The following is an 18,029-nucleotide window of genomic DNA, read 5'->3' as shown; positions in this document are numbered from 1 at the left end:
CGAGAGGACCCCATTTATGGCAAGGAATGAAAGGGGCCTCTAAGAGCTGAGAGCAATCCACTGCTGACAGCTAGAACACAAGAACCTCAGTTTATGGCTGCAAGGAAATGAATCCTTCCAATAAGCTGAGGGAGCTTGAAAGCCAATGTTTCCACAGTCAACACTCTGATGAGAGTGCAACCTGGCCAACACTGGATTTCAGTCTGGCAACAAAAATGCTTAGGAAATAAATATGTATTGTTTTAAGCTGCTAAATTTGTGGTAATTTATGTTGCAGAATTCTCTATGTTAAATAAAAAGTAGTTTACAAAATTATGATCTTATTTAAAATTTTACTTTTTTAAAGATATTGTTGAGAGTATTACAGATGCCCCCTCTTAACCACCCGCCCCCCTTCACTGCCCCCATCTACCTGGATCCTGCACCACACCCCAGGACTTCAACACCCTATTATCTGTGTCCATGGGTAATGCATATCTATAATAATAAAAGTGTAATATGCTAATTAGACCAGAAGTCCTTCTGTCCTTCTGGATGAAGCAAGGGCTGTGAGGGAAGCCCGGGTCCTGGGTACCTGCCAGCAGCTGGAGGGAAGCCCAGGTCCTGGGTGCCTGCTGGCGGCTGTAAGAAAGGAAGGCCTACTCTTGTACAAATTTCATGCATTGGGCCTCTAGTATACATGTAAGTTCTTTGGCTAATTTCTACCCATCCTCCAACCCCCTTCACTCTGAGATTTGTCAGTCAGTTCCATGTTTCCATGCCTCTGGTTCTATTTTTTTTTTTTAAGATTCAATTGTTGATAGATATGTATTTATTGCCATTTTATTGTTCATATTTTTAATTTTTCTTCTTCTTCTTAAAGACCCTTCAACATCTCATGTAACACTGGTTTGGTGGTGATGAAGTCCTTTAGCTTTTTCTTGTCTGTAAAGCTCTTTATATAACATTCAATTCTAACTGATACCTTTCCTGTGTAGGCTAGTCTTGGTTGTAGGTCCTTGCTTTTCATCACTTTGAATATTTCTTGCCACTCCCTCCTGGCCTGCAAAGTTTCTGTTGAGAAATCAGCTGACAGTTGTATGGGCACTCCCTTGTAGGTAACTAACTGCTTTTAGGATTCTTTGTCTTTAAATTTTGCCGTTTAATTATAATGTGTCTTGGTGTGGGCAACTTTGGGCACTTCTTGTTTGGGACTCTGCAATTCCTGGACTTATAAATATATTTCTTTCACCAGTTAGGGGAAGTTTTCTGTCACTATTTTTTCAAATAGGTTTTCAATTTCTTGCTCCCTCTCTTCTCCTTCCATCATCCCCATGATGCAAATGTTGGTATGCTTGAAGTTGTCCCACAGGCTCCTTACACTATCTTCATATTTCTTTGTTTTGAGTTTTAAAGATATAGTTTATTGATTTTAGAGAGGAAAGGAGGGGAATAGAGAGATAAAAACATCAATGAAAGAGACATCAATTGTCTGCCTCCTGCATGCCCCTACTGGACATTGAGCCTGCAAACCAGGCATGTGCCCTAACTGGGAATCGAACTGGGGACATCTTGGTTCATAGGTCGACACTCAACCACTGAGCAACACCGGCTGGACTATCTTCATATTTTTGGATTCTGTTTTTCTTTTAGCTGTTCTGACTGGGTGTTTTTGCTTCTTCATATTCCAAATCACTGATTTGATTCTTGGCATCCTCTACTGTACTGTTGATTCCCTGTAAATTACTCTTCATTTCAGTTAGTGTATCCTTAATTTCTGACTGGTCCTTTTTTATGTCATTGATGTTTTTACTAAGTTCCTTAAAGTTCTAAGTTCCTTAAAAGTACTCCCTAAATTCCTTGAAGTTCTCATTAAGTTCTTTGAGCATCCTTATAACCATTGTTTTAAACTCTGTATCTATCTGGTAGTTTGCTTCCTTCTATTTCATTTAGTTCATTTTCTTGAGATTTCTTCTGTATTTTCATTTGCATCATGTTTCTTTGTCTCTGCATTTTGGCTGCTTACCTGTGTTGGTTTCTATGTATTAGGTAGGACTACTATGTCTCTTGGAATTGGTAGAGTAGCCTTGTGTAGTAGGTGTCCTGTAGGGCCCAGTGGCTCAGCCTCCCCAGTCACCTGAGCTGGGCATTCTGGGTGTTCCCCTATGTGGGCTGTGTGCACTGTCTTGTTGTAGTTGAACTTTGATTGCTGTTGGCGTTACTGGGAGGAATCGACTCCCAGGCAAATCAGCTGTGAGGACCAGCTGCAACTACAGTTGAAGAACTGCTATGCAGGAGATGCCCCTATGGAGCAAGACTTGCTTCAGTGGGGCTTTGGTGCTCACCAAGTCCACCCTTTGAGTGTGTCACTGGTGGATGTAGTAAGGTTGTAATCTGGCATGGTCTGAACCTGACAAATGAGGTGCACTGGCTCTGAGGCCTCCCAGGGGGCGCAATGTCAGCCACTGCCTGGGGCCACCTGGCATGAGCTACAGAGTGACCTGCAGATGGCTGCTACTTACGTTGGTCTTGGAGGTTTCCAGGAGAGGCCAAGCTATGAACCTTGGCAGGGTCTAGGGCCACTTACTGAGTCGTATGGAAGCTGAGGCCAGCTGCTGCTTGTTTGAGAGATTTTAGGAAAGTCTGAAGTCTAAGCCAGGACAGTCATATGGAAAACCCACTGCAAACAGTTTGGGTGGGGCTACAAATTGGTGGGGCAGGGTCTCAGGGTATCACCAGGGAGGTGGGGTGAATAGTGTGGGCCAGGTTGGTGGAAGCTCAGATATGGCTCCTGTCTGTTGGTTCTGTTGTGGGGGAGGTCCCTGACGAGGAACAATGACCTCTGCCAGCACTTTTGTCTGGGAGAAAGCTGGCCCCTACCTCTGGCCCTCCTACCAGTCTCAATGTGGCTTCTTTAATTCTCTAGTTATAGGGCTTCCATTCAGCCAGATTTCAGGTGGTTCTGAATGATGGTTAATCTGTGGCTTAGTTGTAATTTTGTTATCTAAAATTACACTTATGTATAAATATTCATAAAAATGTCTTGGACAATATAAACCACTATGTGTATTCCTCATACTTGTTTGCCTTTCTTGAAATTTATTTTTCAATGAACATGTATCATATAATTGAAGATAAATATATTCCCATTTTTATCTAAATATAGTTAATATACAATATTACTTTAGTTTTGGGTACATACCATAGTTATTCAACATTGGTATACCCAGGGATGAGATCATCACAATAAGTCTAGTAACCATATGGCACCATACAAGGTTACTGTGATATTACTGACTATATTTCCTACACTGTACCTTATTTTACCATAACTTAATAACTGGAAAGGTGTTCCTCTTATTCCCCTTAATTCCACCCCCCTTGCCCCTACCCTCTTCCCCTCTGCCAACCATCAGTTTGTTCTCCATGTCTATGAGTCTGTTTTTTTTGTTTTGTTTTGTTATTATTTATCTTATAGATTCCACATGTAAGTGAAATTATCTGGTACTTGTCCTTCTTCATATGACTTATTTTACTTAGCATAATACTCTTCTAGGTCCATCCATGTTGTCACAATGGCAAGATTTCACTTCATGGAGTAATATTCCATTGCATATCCATCTATTGATGAACATTTAGGTTGCTTCCAAATCTTGGCTATTGTAAATGATGTTGCAATGAACATAAGTGTGCAAATATCTTTCTAAATTAATGTTTTAGTTTTCTTCTGGTAGATACCCAGAAGAGAAATTGCTGGGTCATATGGTAGTTCTATTTTTAAACTTTTTAAGGAACCTCTATATTGGCTTCCATAATGGCTGTACCAGTTTGTAATCCCAACAGTGCATGAGGTTCCCTTTTCTACAAATCCTTGCCAACATTTGTTTATTGTCCTTTTGAAACTAGCCAATCTGATAGGTGTGAGGTGATATCTCACTGTGGTTTTGATTCACATTTCCCTGATTATTAGTGGTGTTGAGCATCTTTTCATGTGTCTCTTGGCCATCTGCATGTTTTCTTTGGAAAAATGTCTACTCAGATGCTCTATCCATTTTTTTAATTAGATTGTTTATATTTTTTATATTGAGTTGTATGAGTTCCTTATGTATTTTGGATATTAACCCCTTATTGGATATGTCATTTTCAAATATTTTCTCCCATTCAGCAAGTCATCTTTTAGTTTTGTTGATGGTTTCCTTCACTGTGCAAATTCTTTTTAATTTGTTGCAATCCCATATGTTTATTTTTGCTTTTGTTGCCCTTGCTTTAGGACACATATCCAAAATGATATTTCTAAGACAAATGTCAAAAGAGTTTACTACCTATGTTTTCTTCTAGGAGTTTTCTGATTTCTAGTCTTAAATCTAAGTCTTTAACCCAGTATTGAAATAAAAGTTCAGGGTATGATTGATTATCCCAATAGTACTTACCTCAGATATTAATAAGAAAACCATTAATGTCCATTAAATTTCTTTAGTCACTTAGGTAAGTGTATGTAGGCCCTTGAGCCTAATAGTACCCAGGGCACAGTGTTTGGGGTTAAAGTACACTTAATCCATTACTTTCTGTGTAGTTGGTTAGAAGGTGAAGCAAGTTTACCAGTAGCTTGAACCAGAACAAACAAGTTGGAGCCACATGACCTTACAGTAGGATATTTTCAGTGACTTGAAATACTGCTGTGCTGTGTATTATTTTGGAACAACCACTGATTTTGTGGTTCCTCTACTGCATGACAACAGCTATGGGGGTGGGGGTGTTTTTCTTTTATTCTTATCTCTTCTTATTCTCAATCTAAAGGATTTATGGGAATGTTCTATCAAACATTGGTTTATAAATCATGATGAACTGTGTTTTCCAAGCAATAACCCTATCAGGAGAATATAAACTCAGATATTTCTCTGGAGGTAATCTTTTTATTTTTCAATTATAGTTGACATTCAATATTTGTTAGTTTCAAGTGTAGCATATAGTAGTTAGACACTTATGTAGCATATGAAGTGAACCTCCCATAAGTCTAGTAATCCCGACACTGTAAATAGTTTTTACAATATTACTTATTCCTTTACTATATTCCTTATGCTGTACTTTTTATCCCTGTGACTATTTTGTACTTTTTTTCAAATATATTTTTATTGGTTTCAGAGGGGAAAGGAGGAAAAGAGATAGAAACATCAATGATGAGAGAGAATCATTGATCGGTTGCCTCCTGCATACCCCACACTGGAGATCAAGCCCACAGCCCAGGCATGTGCCCTGACCAGCAATTGAACCGTGACCTCTTGGTTCCTTGGTTGATGCTCAACCACTGAGTCATGCTTGCCAGGCCAATTTGTACTTCTTAATCCCTTCACCTTTTTCATTTAGCTCCCTAGCCCCACAGCCACCTGGCAAACATCAGTTTGTTCTCTGTATCTATAAGTTTTTTGTTTGTTTATTTTGTTTTCTGAATTCCACATTTAAGTAAAATCATATGGTATTTGACTTTCTCTAACTTATTTCATTTTGCATAATACCATCTAGGTCCATCCATGTTGTCACAAATAGTAAGATTTCATTCTTTCTCATGGCTGGGTAATATTCCATAATATATTTGTATGCCCTCTTTATCCAAATCCTGCTCCATGGCATCAACCCCTGTACAACAGTGTGTCTGCTATAGTCACAGACATTCCTCACAGCTAATCAGCCTGAGAGCCAATACCTCCACTTGACATACAATCAAGGCTCACCTGCAACAAGATGGCACACACAATCCACAAAGAGAAACTCCTGGAGTACCTGGCACAGGTGACCTGGAAGACTGCACCACTGGGCCCAACAGAACACCTACACCATAAGGCCACTTTACCAAGATCAGGAGATGGAACAGATCTACCAAATACATAGAAACACACACAGAGAAGCAGCTGAAATGAGGAAACAAAGAAACATGTCCCAAATGAAAACAAAAAACAGGAAAAAAATCCATAGAAAGAACTCAACAAAACAGAGGCAAACAAGTAAAAACAACTACTTACCTGCAACAGAGCTCCCATAATCATCCAATTCCTTAGCAGAAACTTTGCAAGGTAGAAGGGACTGGCACCAAATATTCAAAGTGATGAAAAGCAAGGGCCTATAATCAAGATTACTCTACTCAGCAGGGCTATCATTTAGAATAGAAGGAGAGATATTAGCTTTTCAGAAAAGAAAAAGCAGGAGTTAATCACCACCCAACAGTATTACAATAAATGTTAAAAAGACTCAAGAAATAGAATGTGTAGGTGTTGGTGTGGGTGTGGGTGTGGTTGGAGGTGGAGGTGGAGGTGAACATATGAATAATAAAATGGCAATAACTACGTACCTATCAATAATTACCTTAAATGTAAATGGGTTAAATGCTCCAATCAAAAGACACAGGATGCTAAGTGGTAAGACAGCAAGACCCATACATTTGCTGCTTACAAGAGACCTCCTTCAGATCTAAAGTAAAGGGATGGAAAATGATATTTCATGCAAATGGAAATTTTAAAAAACTGGGATCACAATACTTATATCACACAAAATACACTTTAAATCAAAGGCCATAACAAGAAACCAGAAGGACCCAGCAATTCCACTTCTCAGTATTTATTCAAAGAAACACAAAACACTAATTCTAAAAGATATATGCACCTCTATGTCCATTGCAGCATTATTTACAACTAGAGGCCCGGTGCACAAATTCATGCACCAGTGGGGTCCCTCAGGCTGGCCTGTGGAATCGGGCAAAAACCAGCTCTCCAACATCCCCCATGGGGTCCCAGATTGCGAGAGGGTGAAGGCTAGGCCGAGACCCCACCAGTGCACGATTGGGGCCAGGGAGGGACGTGGGAGGTTGGCCAGATGGAGAGGGACCGTGGGAGGACTCCAGGGCACGTCCGGCCCATCTTGCTCAGTCCCAATCAGCCGGACCCCAGAAGCAAGCTAACCTAATGGTCAGAGCGTCTGCCCCCTGGTGGTCAGTGTACATCATAGCTACTGGTCGAATGTCTTTCCCCTGGTGGTCAGTGCACGTCACAGGGAGCCGTTGAGTGGCCTTAGCATATCATTAGCATATTACGCTTAGATTGGTTGAACAGCCGACTGGACCCTTAGCTTATTAGGCTTTTATTATATAGGATAGCCAAGACATGGAAGAAACCTAAGTATCCATCAATAAATGAATGGATAAAGAAGGTGTGGTACTGCAAACAATGAAATTTTACTCAACCAAAAGAGAGAATGAAATCTTGCCATTTTCAACAACATAGGTAGAACCAGAGGGCACTATGCTAAGTCAAATAGGTCAGATGGAGAAGGACAAGTACCATGTGATTTCATTGACATGTGGAATGTAAAGAGCAAAATTAACCAACAAACAAAACAGGAATAAATTCATAGGAATATTTTGATGGTTGTCAAATTGAAGGGACGTTGGAGGGATGACTGAAAAAGTAGAAGGGATTAATATCTACAAATTGCCAACTATAAAAACAGCCACAGGGATATACTAGTAAAGTCAATATTATTGTAAGAACTATTTATGGTGTCAAATAGGTACTAGACTTATCGAGGTAATCAATTTGTAAGTTATATAAATGTTTCATCACCATGTTGCACACCTGAAACTAATAGACTTGTATGGCAACTGTAATAAAACATTTTCTTAAATTATTTTTTTAAAAAGAACAGAAGATTCCCTCTGTCCATGGAGAGACAGGGGAATGCTACACTCCAAAAAAATATCAGCCCCAGAAAAACCACCTCTGTCCAAGCCCAGCCATTCTAGCATTTTGCATTAATTGCACCTGGTGGGGGATTTTCAGTGCTGATTCAAGATACAAAGGTACTCCTGTTCCTACCCATAAAATTCAGAGCTGTGCCTTCCCATTTCAGAACCAAAGCAAAAAAAAAATGTTCAACAAATAACCCCCAAAAAATCTACCTTGTATACATTATACTGCATGTTTATTTAAATATTTAACACTTTAATATATAAAACTAGGCCTGGATCCATTCTGGCAACAACCCACAATATGATCATGCTGGAGGCTAAAACCAACAGTAGTTAGCATATAAATGCAAAAAGACCCATTGGAAGGCCAATGGACTTTGATATTCAGCAGGGCTGAAAATCAGCATAATATTGTCCTGCTGTGAGCTCACTGGCTGAAGGCAATTCCCTAACCTGAAATCCTTTCACTGTTTACCAAACTTTACCTTTGATATGCCTGTATGCATTCCTAAAGGGCAAATGTGTATTCAAGTGAATAAAAGCTGACAGGTCCAGGGTTTCAGTGAGCTTCTCCACTAGAGAGAGGTTTTCGCCTGCCCCCGACCCCCAATGCCTTCTAAATTCATATTTCATGTCTAGTGTTTTCATTTGTGCACAGCCCCTTCTTCAGATCCTGAACCCTAGCTGTAAATGGATGCAGCTTCTGATGCCCGAATAGGGATCTGGAGAAGAAGATTCGCCTGAGTGAAAAACGAAGAAAAAAGGAAATTAACTGGAAAGATGGGGGAGTGCACCATGCACAAAGCCCATACCAGCTTTGGAGTCATGAACCATAAATGGATGAGGAACGTATTTTATTTCAGCCAGGTTACAATGGGGAAGAATTTGAGTAAAAGGCAAAAACATCATTGTAAATTTTTAGCTTGCATGCTCAAGGATAAAGGAATTAAGGTGTCAGAAGGTATAGTCTCTTAAATCAGGTTCAAGGAAAACGAGTGCCCTTGTCATCTTTAACTAGGTGGGCTCTTGTTCCAACTGCATTATGCCCACTTTGTATTGGGGATCAAAAGTTTGTAACACCTAAGGCCCCGGATCCTCCGCCTCTAATGTGGGAAGGCTCAATAGCTAGAGAAAATGGGGCTAACAGTCCTTTTACAAAAGGACTCCTTAATGCTTTGTCTGAAAATTACCATATGATGCTTTGGGACAGGCAGATTTTAGCTAAAATAACTTTAGAGGCCAGTCAATGCTATGGAGAGCAGAATATGATAAGATCTGTGAACAACAGGCTGAGATCGAGGCTGCATTCAGGGTGTAAGTCCCAGGCAATGTAAAACATCTGAAAGATCCATGAAAAGAACTCTGATTTATTAATTCTTGTCTATGTGTTATTGGCGCTTGTATGTTGATTGTTTTATGTCTTTGTCGTTTGGTTTAATTTGTTTATTGTTAGTCTATTAAGCATGCCTTTAATTTAACTTAATTTAATTTAATTTAATAGAAAAGAAACAGTAGATGACCAAGTGATTACTAAATTTCCCCAGAGCAAACAATGTGGGGGTAGGGAGAAAGAATATGAGCGGTACACAGGGCCAATAATACAGGTTCTAGGAAAATTCCCTAGACAAAGGGAGGTAACTAAAAAAGGCCCCAGCCCATTAATTACTAGGTCTCTTGGTGATCCTGTAAAATGGCTGCCCACTCTTGGGAGTGCTATTAAAAGTCTCATTTTCACCATGTTTTTATTTCCCAATCCATCATTTGAAATTTGGATAGATGAGACATTTCTCACAATTTAGGGATGCGCCTGGGATTTCTATACCCATGAAGAGAAAAAGGCTAGCTTAAGAGAAGGCGTGCCCTGCCCAACTTTGGGTGGTCTCTTGGCCTGAGCCCCATCTCTTCAAGGATGCTATAGAACAGTGGTTGGCAAACTCATTAGTCAACAGAGCCAAATATCAACAGTAAAACGATTGAAATTTCTTTTGAGAGCTGAAAACCGACTTCTGCGCATGGGCCATGAAGTTTCAATTGCACTGTACGTGCGCACCTGCACGTGGTATTTTGTGGAAGAGCCACACTCAAGGGGCCAAAGAGCCACATGTGGCTCGTGAGCCACGGTTTGCCGACCACTGCTATAGAATAAACTCAAGACTGTTTTTCTTTAGTAAAAGGCGAAAGATTTATGCGATCTGAAGAGAAACCAGAGTATAAGACTGTTTTTCTTTAAAAGTTGGCAAAGATGACACAAGGAAAATATACAGGCTGGGTTTGGGAAACAAAATTAGTGTTTCCATAATAAAGGGTCATTCTTGAATAATAATGGACTGCATTCCAACATTGCCTCACAAGTCCAGGGGGTACTCCTGTTTTTATAAAATAAAATAAAGTAAAATAAAATAAGATAGGTTAACATTAAAGCCACTGAAAGTAAGTTATCTCTGTTACAGAATTTGCCAAAGAAAATGCCTTGGATAATAATAATTGGCTTTAAAATATTGAAGTTGTTAAAACATAAATAAATAGATGTAACTAAAATGAAGGATTTGTAATAAAGCTTTTCATTAATAATTATAAATATATTAATAATGAAAGTCCAGTCACTCAAGAGGAGACTGACTGCACTCTCAGTTGCCCTTCTCCCTGTAAAAGCAGAGAAGCCGCAGCAGTCACCTTAGATCAGGGGTCCTCAAACTACGGCCCGCGGGCCACATGCGACCCGCCGAGGACATTTATCCGGCCCGCCAGGTGCCGCTGCCTGTCCTGCTTAGCAGCCAACTCATCCCGGGCCCGCAGTGCGCATAGGAATTTGTTCATAGTTTTTATTTTAAACTATAGTCCAGCCCTCCAACAGTCTGAGGGACAGTGATCTGGCCCTCTTTTTAAAAAGTTTGAGGACCCCTGCAGATGTTATCTCTAAGGAAGAATGTGGCAGTTTTAAATCCAAATGGCTAGAGGCCTGTTCCCTCCTCCCCCTGACATAGTTTTCTAAAGTCTTTGGTAACAAAACTTTAGAACATTGCTGAATTAAATAATAAAAATTATTAAATATCTAGGTATTTTAAAATGAAAAAATACTGAAATATTAATCTGTTTGTCTGATATGAAAACTCTAGAGCAGGGGTGGGCAAACTTTTTGACTCGAGGGCCACAATGGGTTCTTAAACTGGACCGGAGGGCCGGAACAAAAGCATGGATGGAGTGTTTGTGTGAACTAATATAAATTCAAAGTAAAGGAGCGGAGGGGAGAGCAAGAGAACCCTCCGCTCTCTCGGCTCCGCGGGCTGGATAGAACAGCTGAACGGGCCGGATCCAGCCCGCGGGCCGTAGTTTGCCCACGGCTGCTCTAGAGGATAGATTTGAATCTATTAATTAAATATGTCTTGTATTTTATTTGAAATATATCCTTACTAGTAAAAATATATTACTAATCTGAAAATGCTAAGTATTTAACTTACAACCTAAAATTTGAGGCTTCTAAGAGTTAGAAGTTCAAATTAAGTTGGGAGAAATTATATGGTTGTAATAACAAAATGCATAAAGTATAGAAATTCATTTTTGAGAAAAATAATTCTTATATTTTCTCTGGACAAATTAGTAGTTCAAAATATACTGTAGTCCTTATGTATACTATGTGTGGTATACATATTTCAACCTAGGATATACTATTTTATTGGCCTCATTAAAAAGAGAATTCTATGGTCTGATCCAAATTTTTAATATTAAAACCGGTTTAAATTTAATTGATATCTTTTAGAATAACTACAAAAAGTGTATAATATAATCTTTGGGTTATGTATATTTGATAGTCTTTCCAAGTTAAATTTCAAGACTTTAACCGAGAGATAGCTTTGGGACATTTTAAGGGCCCTAGAATGATTCAAGGATTTATTCTCTCTTCTTAAAAGAAATATTTTTGAACTAAATTAGGCCAATCTAATATACTTGAAATCATGTGGGAAGCTTTATTAAATAAACATTAATAACTGTATTCTATTTATATACATGTATTTTAAATGTTATAAAGGTTTCAACCTCTAAGCTTAGCAGGACAAGGTTTCTGAATACTTCATTAGCTTTTCACAATATAATCAAGGTCTCATATAAACTCAGTTACATAAGAAGCCAATATTTTATGAGCAATGGTTCTAGTAAAGTCCAAAGTAAAATTTGCATACATATGCAAATGGGCACTAGCCAAAAAGAATGCTGTTTAAAAGTAAAATTTACGCTTAATAAAAAGGAGAAATTTTAAAATCTCTTCCACTACTATTTACAAAGTAAACTAAAAGTTATTATTCAAGCATTAAATCTCACCATTAATGAGACACCGTAAGTAAAAAGAGTTCCTTTTACTTGAAATGTATGCATTGCAGTGTTGGCCAGCATACCTCTCTCCTACTGGTTTTTCTGAAAAGCAACCAAGTTTGTTGCTCTGTTTAAAAGAAAGTAAAAGTTTTTAAAAGAAACTCCTTATATGTGGCTTAGAGATTGCTCTGGGAAAAAATACAGAGGGAGATGCTCTTGAAATATCTAGGAACTGTAATTAAAAACCAATGTATTAGGCCTCAAAAGGTAGAAATATGAAAAGATTGCCTTAAAACCTTAAATGATTTTCAAAAACTATTAGAGGACTTTAATTGGTTAAGACCTTATCTAAAAATCTCTACAGGAGAAATGACAAATTTATTCAATACACTTAGGGGTGACTCTAATCTTTCCTCGCCCCGAACATTAACAGATGAAGGTAGGAAGAATTGAGCAGGTGATCTGTAGAGAGTGTCTGGGAAGGCACATGAGCATTTCTTTAATTATTGTCAGCTGAATCCAGAGGCGTTGGCAGAGCCACATCCTGGAGACGTACCATGCCAGAGGCAGGTACGTTGTCGGCCTGACCCTTAGCTCAGGTGCCAGGGGGTGGGTTTCATTATCTAAGTTCAGCCAGGCACAAGGAAAGGACACAATTATCTGGGCTTAGCTAGGTGACTATTACAAAGAAGCCATAAGAATGAAAAATTACAGCTTGATCTTTAACCATGGCTATAGCTTTATCTTTAACCATGATTTCACATAATTTCCTTTGTTTTAAACTTTAAACTTCCTGGAATCATGCTGTATATAATAAACGCGCTGCACCGGCTCTGGGTCACTGTCTCTCCATCAGAGGGCCAGCTGTCCCACCCGGTCCCGGCTTTTCCCCTCTGTCTCTTTCATTTTCTCAATCCCCAGCCGCCCCTACTCAAGACTACTGTCTGCTCTCTAGCCGCGCTGGACGTGGTAAAGAGAGATATACTTTATAGCAATCTCCCCAACCCAAATAGCATAGGTACAGCCTGAATTGCCTTTATTAGGACAGATTAATCCTACTGCAAATAGTCCTACTGGAGTCATCTTATAAAATAAAAACTCTCCTACTATTATTGAGTGGGTCCACCTAGGGCATGAATTCTCTAAAACTGTGGTTACATATATAGAACTCATGGCTCAGTTAATATCTCAACTCAGAAAGCACTGCAGGCAGCTTAGAGGAGAAGAACCCCAATGCATCTATCTTCCCCTCACTGGGAAGCAATTAGAAAAGTTATTTCAGACTGACTTGAATTGGCAAATTGAACTAAGTTAGATATTCAGGGGAACTTAGTTTTCACCTACAAAAAAAAACACACACACACAAAAATAACAAATTATTACAATTTTTATATTACACCCCTACTATTATACCAAAAAATACTAGGCAGGAACCTATTCCTGAAGCATTAACTGTTTTTACTGATGGTTCATCTAATGATAAAGCTGCTTATCATGCAATGAATTCAGACCGAGTCATCCAGACCAGTCATACTTCTGTGCAAATAATTAAATTGGAAGCTATCAAGGCTGCACTATAGAATTTCCAAAAGCCTCTTAATATTATTTCTGATTCTGCCTATGCTGCTGGCCTGGTAAATAGAATTGAGACTGCTCAATTAAAATGGCTCAGTGACCAAAGTCTATTTATACTATTTAAGCAGGTGTCATTTCCAGCAATTTTGTAAAAAGTGGAAAATTCAGCACATTACAGGAATACCATTCAATTCCCAAGGACAGGCAATTATAGAACGCCAACATCAGCGGCTAAATTCCCAACTTGAAAAACAAAAAGGGGAATAGGGGAGAAACCTCCTGTTAATAAACTACACCAAGCCTTAATTACTTTAAATTTTTTCACTTGTAATGCTGATGGCAAGACACCCATGGAATTACACTGGTGTCAGAATAAGCCAAAGGAAAATTGTCTGGTTAAATGGAAAGATCCCATGTCTGGCTTATGGAAGGGCCCCAACCCCTTGTTAACCTTTGGTTGAGGATATGCTTGTGTATTTCCAGAAAACTCCTCCAAGCCCATGTGGATTCCTGCAAGGCCTCAACCTGTACCTATGGCTGCAGACAATCGACTACTCCGGCCACAGATAGCAGTAGCCTCAAGCAACACGCTGAAGATAAGGAATGGAAGGAGTATGAGAAAGAGGAGAAACAGTCCAGAGATGACCTGGGGGATGGTGAAGAAGCCTTGCCATGCTAGCAGTCATCAGTTCTACAATGTTGCAGGTTGTCCTGGACAAAGCCAAAGAAGGTCAGACCTGCAATGTCATTGCCCATTGTTTGTCCACCATCCAGAACTTGAATATCATTGCTGTCCTGTCACAGGGGACAGTAATTGGGAAGGGGAACTCAAAGAACTGATGGTCCAGAAAGGAGACTACTACAAACTAATTCCTTAAATGCCTGACAGCAATTTAAAAGGACATGAAAGAACTCAATCTTTTTCATTGGTTCTCCCTACATTTGCTTTTTCATTCTTGTTCTTACATGTTTATTTCTAGTTTGCAGATGCAAATGAAGTCTTAAAAGGACTTGAGCCCTGCAGATGGCATACACTTTCTAGATTTATTAAGAAAACAAAAAGGGGGAAATGCCTGAGGATAAAACCAACAGTAGCTAGCATATAAATGCAAAAAGACCCATTGGAAGGCCAATGGACTTTGATATTCAGCAGGGCTGAAAATCAGCATAATATTGTCCTGCTGTGAGCTCACTTGCTGAAGGCAATTCCCTAACCTGAAATCCTTTCACTGTTTACCAAACTTTACCTTTGATATGCCTGTATGCATTCCTAAAGGGCAAATGTGTATTCAAGTGAATAAAAGCTGACAGGTCCAGGGTTTCAGTGAGCTTCTCCACTAGAGAAAGGTTTCCGCCTGGCCCCCAATGCCTTCTAAATTCATATTTGATGTCTAGTGTTTTCATTTGTGCGTGGCCTCTTCTTCAGATCCTGAACCCTAGACCAGCTCTGTCCAAGCCCAGCCATTCTAGCATTTTCCATTTAATTGCACCTGGTGGGGGATTTTCAGTGCTGATTCGAGATACCAAGGTACTCCTGTACCTCACCCATAAAACTCAGAGCTGTGCCTTCCCATTTCAGAACCAAAGCAAAAAAAAAAAAAAAAAAAAAAAAAAATTCAACAAACAACCCCAAGAACATCTACCTTTTAACTAGTATACATTATACTGCATGTTTATTTAAATACTAGAGACCCAGTGCACAGATTCGTGCACTGGTGGGGTCCCTTTGCCTGGCCTGTGCCCTCTCGCAATCTGGTATCCCTCAGGGGATGTTGGAGGCCGGGTGCAGGCCAGGCCAACGGACCCCACTGGTGTACGAATTCACTCACCCCCTTCCCTCTGAGATTCATCAGTCTGTTCCATGTTTCCATGCCTGTATGTTGAGTATCTGCCCCCTGGTGGTCAGTGCACATCATAGCTACCGGTCGAACAGTCGAACAGTCACTTAGGCTTTTATATGTATAGATATAACATTTTAAAATATAAAACTAGGCCTGGCTCCATTCTGGCAACAACCCACAATATGATCAGTACAACACAATGTCATTTTATTGGGGCTAGGTTATGAAGAGGGCAGTGAGAGCTACTATGAATCTGCTTATACTCACACAAGCAGTTATTGGGACATTCAAGCAAGTGAGGGGTACATTCTGTTGGCAGGAGGATTCACCATGGGAGAGAAAAGACCAGAAGGAGACTCAACATAAGGAAGGAAGACCCAATAAATTCTTGGGAGGGATTAAGAGAGGCAGGAGGCAGCTGTGGGGTCAGCTGTGGTTATACTCTACGTGTGGTTCCCTCTGGTGCTTTGCAGATCAACATGGAATAGAGAAAAGAGGGTCATGTCATCCTATCTGTGAAACATGAGGCTGACATGAGATTCATCTCAGTGCTAGAATCATCCTGAGCCTTCAGAAAACAAAGAAGAGCATGTCTAAAGCGTTCGGAAATGTCAGAGTCATATATGTCCTCAAAGTGGGACTCCCCTGTTTCTCCATGTGTCAGGCCCTAGCCATCCTCAGGGACAAAGCCTCTTCATCTCCATCCCTGTCACATCACTGACCTCTAAAGTACTTATCCACAAGGATTGAGCTTTCCATGGAGATAAGTGGGTTAAGAACTAGTGACATCACTGACCAGCCTGATACGCAACACAACTCACCACCTGGATCCCATGTGAAAGTTGTCCTTGCCCACCCACCTTATCCCAGAAGAGTCAGTAACACCAGTACCTGCCGAGCTGATTCTTAGGGAGTTTGCCAACAGTAACACTTCACCATTTGACCTCCTGTCCAGGAAGCTCTCCCATCTTTCTGACTGCAGCCTATCAGGCCAGTAGTACACCTGTGAAGGTTCTGTTCTGCACGGCTATCTGTCTACCAGGTCCACCCATCTAGGGGCCCCAATGCCAGGACCATACAAATGCTAAAGAATAAAGAAATGTCCACCTGCCTAAAGGACAGACACCCCCAATCCATCCGTAGGAAGAGGGGCCAGAAATCACCAACACCTATGGGAGTCTTTGGCCCTAAAGAATGGACCAACCTGATTAAGAGCAATGCAATGATTCAGAATGACCAGGGTCTATGCACACATAGGAGGGCCCACAGCCCCAGATGCCTCAGTTGCAATTCACGTAGAGCCTCCCATGCATATGTCCACTGATACCTGAATATTCCTGCTTCATACACACATACACACACACACACACACTAGTGGGGTGCTGGTGAATGCTGACCACTCTCAGGAGGATGCGGGAAAGACTTCATTTGTGGTGAGTACCTGGTAAATATTCCCAGCATGACTAATTTCAAGGTACCCACCTGATGAACAGAGCCCCAGAGAGATATGCACCATTAACTATCTCAAGTTAGTATGAGCCAGTTCCAGTGCACCCCAGCCCCTGTCATATAATTATGTGCGTACAATGCACTTACACCCTGAGTAGGAACCACCACTCCCACCCAGATATATAAACAAATTAATTTACATATATGAACACACATGTACATTTCTACCCGCACTCTCCCTGAATATACAGATAGACCACCTCTTAGTACTTAAATTGTTACCAATTAAACTCTAATCATCCTGAATATTCACATTATATACCTACAATTATATACACACACACAACATGGGCCTGTATACAAACATGGACAACCAACATACCACCCAGATATAAACACTGAATACTGAATACTTCAGACTCTCTAAAAATACCAAGTACACAACTGTCTTGTGTGTCACCCAAATAAAGATCCATATGCAACCCCACAACCCTAAAATGCACATACTCCACGATTCCTGAACACACACACACACACACACACACACACACAACCTGGACAGTATCTTTGTTTGCAAACATGCAAAGTGAACTCTCACATTCCCTAGAATACACAGCCCATCCATAAGCTCCAGGAACTCAAATACATACACAGTCACAAAAAACCTCTACTTATCAAATACATGTAAGTCCACCTCACACACACTGAGAGGACACATACAAGCAACACCACCAAATTCTGCAAGCATTACATTCTGGAACAGATGCAAAGAGGACCCTAAGCCTCCTGACACACTCACAAATCCCAAATACACAGATCTCAAACCACTCATGAATATCCACCCCACACACTCAGATAGATACATGCAAAACACAAAAGCACTGATAATCCCTTAACTCTCACTAATGTGCATACACAATTCTCACACACCTATGGAAACATACACACACACGCAAATATTCCCAATCCCTGAATATATAGACCTCTCAAACACTATACATTATGCCACCTCTCCAGAATACAACCTCATCACCTCTCCTCTGCAATATGTAACAAAAGCACACTATACACATTTTTTTCTCTAGCATCACTCTGAATATACAGACCACTGCTTGCTAACTACTACCAAATACATGTAGAAA

The 18,029-nt window shown here is 40.1% G+C and overlaps 1 long non-coding RNA gene across 1 annotated transcript in view; it reads left to right on the top strand.

Moving 5' to 3' along the window:
• LOC308248169 overlaps nucleotides 1–15,179 on the top strand; it is a 41,107-nt gene extending 25,928 nt beyond the window's left edge. Inside the window, exon 3 of the long non-coding RNA XR_013960608.1 lies at nucleotides 14,081–15,179. This is a non-coding gene — a long non-coding RNA (uncharacterized lncRNA). The remainder of the gene's footprint in view (nucleotides 1–14,080) is intronic.
• The last annotated feature ends 2,850 nt before the right edge of the window (nucleotides 15,180–18,029 follow it).

This window comes from Plecotus auritus (genome assembly GCF_963455305.1).
Source record: "Plecotus auritus genome assembly, chromosome: 5".
NCBI classification, from domain to species: Eukaryota; Metazoa; Chordata; class Mammalia; order Chiroptera; family Vespertilionidae; genus Plecotus; species Plecotus auritus.
The sequence above is the reverse complement of the archived record's forward strand: the minus strand, read 5'-3'. Positions and strand labels throughout refer to the sequence as shown.